Consider the following 6,926-nt stretch of genomic DNA (forward strand, 5'->3'; position numbering starts at 1 on the left):
TTTTTTTTTTTTTTTTTTTTTTTGTATAGAGTGGCTAGTCCTGAGAAAGAGGTGTTTGGAGGTGTTGCTACACTCCTCTGCAACAAGGTTCTACCATAATAGTGCTTGCATCAGAGGAAGGCCGACAACACATTTTAGCACTTTCACAGTTCTAACTTAATCGTGGCAGGAAGCTTTTCTGCCACTGGGAGAACAAGTTGCGTCACTAGCAACATCTGACTCCAGGATCTAGTGTCAATCACTTTGCCTAAGGTCCTTAAAAAATACTAGGGTGTCCCCTTACAACATAAAGGCTTTGCCCGAGTGACAATTAAGAGGAAACACACAGCATGATAAATAACTGAGCAGGTGAATTAAAGAAATGTCTTTCCTGAGCAAAATGAGAGAATGATTGACAGTTATAAATCCAGGCTCTTGGGCCTATCTTCCTTCACTGCCCAAGGTTGTAAACAGCTCTTTTTATTTACCCTGCCTTTCTTGGCAGTTCAGAAGTTCTCTTTGGCCCTGAGAAGTCTCTTGTCTGTGGAGTCAAGACAAGCTTTAGAGAAAAGCAACCCCTCTGGTGAAGTTCCCAAGAGCAGTTTCCAGGGGCCCCCTGCCAGTGACTGGTATTGCAGAGAATTGCCGACTGAGCAGAATATTTAGGACTTGATGTGTGTGCAAGACAAAACTCTAGGGATCAAATGGCAAGTCCATCTGCTCATTTGATTTCAGAAATGTCCTGTTTGACTTGCTGGTGACAAAATGTGAAGCATGACTGGAGTGTCACCTCTTCATCCAGGGTCTTAAATTTTGGTTTTGAGCTCTTTTATTCCTCACAGAACAATAATATAGTTTAACTCTCCAAAAAGAGAACAACCAAGGGTGCCAACTTACTGTGTCATTTATCGCAGTTCAAACAACCTTGGTTTACGGATGGCCTGGGAAATATTTAACCCCAGAGAGTTCTTATATCTCCAAATTGATAATTGCTCACAAACAGATGCTTTTCCAATACAGGAAAAAAAAAAGAGGTAAGAAAGAAGCAGAAAAAGAAAAAAGAACAAACACAATGACTCTTGTGAATGAACCACCATCCCGGTTTCTATTCATGGCCCAGCGGCGGTATTTGAAGTCCCCAGTGAAAATAAAACCCTCAAAGTTGGAACTCTGGCTACCATGACACATTTTTAAGTGGTTACAAGGGAGTCTGAGCATCCAGCCGGGCCATGCCCAAGATTCTTGGATTGCTCTGTGGATGGTACTTGAGATTCACCAAGCAGGTAGACACCTGTTTCACTGAGAGATCAAGATAGACACAAGTGAAATAATAATGAAAGCAGAGGGAATAAAACAGAGTTTTTTTTTATAAAGAAATAAAATGAACTAAGTAATATTTCAAATATATTAAAATGAGAAATATATTAAAATGAGAGAGAATAACATTAAGAACCCCTAATATCCATCTCTGGCTTCAACAATCATCAATTTATGGTCATTCTTGGTTTTGATTTTACCCTACCCCTAATTCCCATTCACCACCAGATTATTTAGAAGAAAATCCCAAATAATATGAAATAGATGATTTAAAAGGTGAACTTCTATGAGGTTTATGACCCAGCTCTAAATTAGTCAGGGAAATTAGGCACTACATGTAGAAGACCAATTATGATAAGCCATTTAAACAGATATTTTAAGAAAAATTTAAGTACATTTCCCCTGAAATTTTTCATACTAACTAAAAATCATTTTTATATTAATTTTGTAACAATTTTCTGGCTGGTGCTGGCTGATGGCTACACACACACACACACACACACACACAGCAGCCTTATAATCTTGCAAGAGGACACTTAGGAGGTGGTGGGGAGACAGGGTAATTGAGAAGGGTGCTGACCCCAGGAAAAAGTGCAAAAGTGTGAGATTACAGGGGTACCAGGGAGCACAGAGAACGGTCAGCCTCTGCCGGTTACTATGGTTACTACATGGTCTACAGCCAGGGCTGTTCTTTGATCTTCATCCTTCAGACAATATTATTAATCTCCCCAGAGGGCTGCCCTTTCCCTCCTCACACACCCAATCCAATCCGGAATCACAAAAGGGCAAGGAAGGTTGGGAGTGAGCATCCAAACAGAGTCACTTCCCTGGGCAGCTCTGCCTGCTAGTTCATTTGTCATCTATGTAACGTGGAGTAGTGGAAGCAAGATATTCCAAACTCAGGAGCACTTCATTTTCAACCATGTAAATACAGACACAGCAAAGACATCCGTGATAATGTTGCTTAAGGACTGGGAGTTTTTAATTGTGGATGGATGAAGCACAGCATCTAACTCCCCCACCCAATGCACTTACTCATAGTTTGATAAATGCAAACCGCATCATGTATGTTTCAGGATTGCAAATATATCCAACCCAACAGATATTTTAAAGACCCTGCTACACATAAAGCACAGTTGTATATGTTGAGGGAAATAGAAAATCAAGTAATAAATTATCACTAGGCACAAAAAGTAAACAACAGGAGTCTTAAAGCAAGTGCTCACCTGGCCATATAATGCCACAATAAAAAAAATAGAAGAAAAAAAAACAAATATGAATGACAAAACAACAACAACAAATGACATCAGCAGAATGAGATGAAGCTGCAGAGTGAGGAAGTACTTCCTATGGATGGGGTTGAGGGGATGAATCCTGAAAGGCTTTGTGATATTGGACAGGGTCTTGTAGCTGAGGCAGGTTTCAATTGGTAAAACTGGGGTTGGGGAGGAGAACTTTCAGGAAGTATCAGGGAAAAAGTTAAGGGTAAGGAAGCATATGAGAACAAATTGAAATGCACATTGCCCACGTTGTGGTGGGCGTGGGTAATCTGCAGGGACAAGGAGGAGAACAGGACAAGTTGATTATGTCAATCAAATAAAAGTATCTCGAAGGTGGTTGAATGTGCAAAATCTAGAGAAAATTACCTGCATCCTAATTCTGACCCTGATCTGAGTGCCCTTATTACAAGTTATTGAGACCTTAAGCTTCAAGGTCTTTGTGTATAAAATAGGATATGAACAGTGCCATCTCTGGCAACTACTGTTTCATTACCTAATTCATTTAATGATGTTTCCCTGGATTGTGCAGGAGAGCTAATTTAAGGTCATTGCAATTCACAGTGAGTTGGGGCAAGGGTAGAAGGCAGCCACTCTGTCTACCTACCCTGAGGTGAGCTGATGATCCCAGAGAGGTTGAAGCCCCTGGAACCTCCCATGATAAGAAGAAGATTCTTCTGGAAGACTGATTTCTGTTGCTGGTAGGACCGGAAAAGCTGTGCCTGCCTAGAAGGCATATTTAGAGTCCCAGGGAGGCTCAGCCAGCAGCAGCAGTTTTGTGCTGATTTTAATGGGGAGGGCCACCTGCAGGCTAATGGCTGGAGAGGGACCCATGTTCGGAGGAGTTAGGACAGGATCTTCCCATTTTGGGTCTGTTTGCTTTTTAACACAGCAGCCAGCCCTGCCTTCCTTACACATCCCAGCTCCAGGGCTGAGGGCACTTTGCAGTTGTTAAGGTCTCTGATGTGGAAAGAAAAAGGGGTGGGGAGTGTGCGCCTTGCTGTGTGAGGACCTGACAACACTGAGACAGATGGGCCACCTCTCTGCTCCCTCCTCTTTCCGGGGTTATAAGATCCTTTCCTACTGGAAGGGGTGGAGTGAGAACTGATACCAATTTAATGGGTCGAAACTGGGTGTCTCTCCCTTCCTGAGAGGGCCTGGCAACCTCTCTCCTACCATTGTGATGACAAAGGACAGAGGAGCAGTCACAAGGATGATTATCTAATCAGGGAATTAGCCTTGGTTCAGGAGGCAAGTGTCAGAGGACTCTTAAAACAAGGGGTAGCACGTAATTTTACACAGAGTGGTTTTTATACACAAACACTATCAAGATTGGGGGCAATTATTTCCAAGCAATCGTCAAAGTTGGTGGCTCTTTCTCATCAGCACCTTCCCTGTGAAGGATGCCACCATTTTCACTGGATTTTTTCCATGCAAATCATTGCATTGTTAATTTTCTCAGATGGTCATCAAGGAGCCATCTAATTCTGACTCCCCTAGAGCCCTTGTTAAAATGTTTTCTGAGTTCTACTTTAGATCTGTGGTCTCAGGACTTGTAGAAGACAGAACCCAGCATTTGGAATTTAAAGTGCTTGGTATTAGGAGAATGTTAAGGATATTCTATCTCTAAAATATAGCAGATTACCATGTACCTCTTGCTCATCTTTAATAGTTATCAATTCGTGGGCAATGTTACTTGACTAGTATCCCCAACTATGAGTACTTTGTAGCAAATTTCAGATATTGTTTCATCTGTAAATATTTCAATGTGTATCTCTATATGACAAACTTTTTAAAAGTCTAATATATTATACCCTTAAAATTACCAATGTTTCTATTATATCAAATATTTAGTCAGCATTCAAACCTCCTATGGTGTCTAGCAATGTTTTTTTTTTCAATTGTACATAAAATTGGGCATATTAATGTGTACCACATGAAGTTCCTATACATATGTACTCTGTGTATGTTCAAGTCAGCCAGTATATCTACTCAAACTACTCAGTATATCTACTCAAATTTGTCATTTTTTTCTGGTATAAATATTCAAGATTTCTTTTTCCAGCTTCTTTGAAAGAAGAAGTTATGATGGCACATGCCTGTAAACCCAGTGGCTCTGGAGGCTGCAGCAGGAGGATGGCAAGTTCAAAGCTAGCCTCAGCAAAAGCAAGGCATTAAGCAACTCAGTGAGACCCTGGTCTCTAAATAAATACAAAATAGGACTGGGGATATGGCTTAGTGGTTGAGTGCCCCTGAATTCAATCCCTGGTACCTGCATCCCCTGCAAAAAAAGAAATATACAGCATATGATCGATATCTATTATCACCCCACTATCAAATTATATTATAATTTTTTGAATGAAAGTTGAATATATGGATATTGGCTGATGTATGTCATATAACATGTCCTTTGCATATTTGCATTCCCTTTAATTCCTATATTAACAATTGATATAATAATTAACTTTATTAGATGTAATTTGACCATGGATATATAATAATTAATAATTTCCTTATCATCCATTAAATATAAAGCTTTGATCAGACTCAGATTTCATGTTTTCTGCAAGGATTTACTTAGTGTGAAGTATCAAGTGCTTCCATCTGGGGGCACTAAATGTCTGATTGTCTTTTTTGTAATATTAGTAGCTATTGATGATTGTTGCTTAATTCCATGAAGTCCTCCAAGACTGTGGTTCCATTTTTAAAGCAATCCTGGTGAATTTAATGAACATTAAAGCCCAAGGATTCTGTTCCAAACCTTCTTCCATACTGTAGGTAGAGTTCTATAACATGGCACAAGTGTGCCCTTCCCTCTCATAAACTGTCCTAAAGACACCAAACTGAAAGCAAAGCAAGACAATCCTTTGAAGTGTGGAAAAACTAAACATTCAACCATTGGCTTCTATGGGGATTGGTTCCAGACCCCCCTTGGATGCCCAAATCATGGATGTTCAAGTCCCTAGTGTGAAATGGGTATAAAATCGTGTTGTATTTGCATATAACCTATGCAAATCCTCCTGTATATTTTAAGTCACCTCTCTATTACTTATGATATCTAATGCAATGTACATGCTTATTACACCGTGTTATTTAGGAAATAGTAATAACAGAAAAGTCTATACATGTTTAGTACAGTAAAAATTTTTTTCAAATAATTTCACTTCACAGTTGGTTGAAGGCCCAGATACAGAACCAGTGGATATAGAGGGCTTACTCTGTTGGCATTTTATTTTCTTTTTTTTTTTAATGGTTTCCCCTTAAATATGAAATTAATATAATTAGTACCTCATATTTGGATCCATCATAATACTATATAAAATTTATAAGTAAGTGTACATATATTTGGGGGGCTCAAAGTTTTTAATGATACAACTCATAATCAAAAATGTTGTAGACCTTGGCCTAGTGATGGAGCCCACATAGATGATGTCAATAGAAGTCCACTTCTCCAACTTTACTTCTCACTACTGTCCTTCCCTCACACTGAAATTCAGTCATTCCTCAGCACCGCCATGTTTTTACAAATCTGCTTGTCATTTCTCATGCTGATGGTATGTCTTAAATGTAATTTTGATACTTCTCTAAAAGGTACTTTCCAAAAGCAAAAATAAATTATGAAATAAAACAGTGGAAAGGGGGAAACTCATGTTTTGGTCAGTTTTTTGGCTGCTGTGACCAAAAAGACCTGACAAGAAATATTAGAGTATTTCAGGGCTCATAGTTTCAGAGGTCTTAGTCCATAGACAGCCAGCTTCATTCCTTGGGGCCTGAGATGAGGAGAACATCATGGCAGAAGAGTGTGACAGAGGAGAGCAGCTTAGGCACTCGGCCTCACCTGCACCAGCCATTTCCCCACTTGCCCACAGTTACCACCCAGTTAATCCTTGTCAGTGGATTAACGCGCTGACTAGGTTAAGCCTCTTGTAACCCAATCATTTCACCTCTAAACTTTCTTGCAGGGTCTCACCCATGAGCTGTGGGGACACCTCACATCAAAACCATAACTATTCATATTCATCTCAATCAGTGTAACTAAAGTCATACTTTAATTCTTTTCTTTGTAATTTGAGCATGTACTAATAACATCACTCCATAGTATTTACCAGTTATAATAGCCACATCCTCTCATTCTCACCAATATTTTACTCAACCCTTTGTAATGTGGCTCCTGAAATTACATCCTCATAAATAGTCACAGCCTCTCTATTCGCCAAATCCAGTGGCTTCCTCATTCTATAGTGTCCCCAATGTGTTTGTAAAAATATCAAATGAAAATATTAGAAGCAGTGGGAGAGATAAAACCAATGGGGTTTTGAGACTGATTATTGGCAGAAGGAAATGAAGAAGAGA

The sequence above is a fragment of the Marmota marmota genome, unplaced genomic scaffold, assembly GCF_001458135.2.
Source record: "Marmota marmota marmota unplaced genomic scaffold, marMar, whole genome shotgun sequence".
Lineage (NCBI taxonomy): Eukaryota > Metazoa > Chordata > Mammalia > Rodentia > Sciuridae > Marmota > Marmota marmota.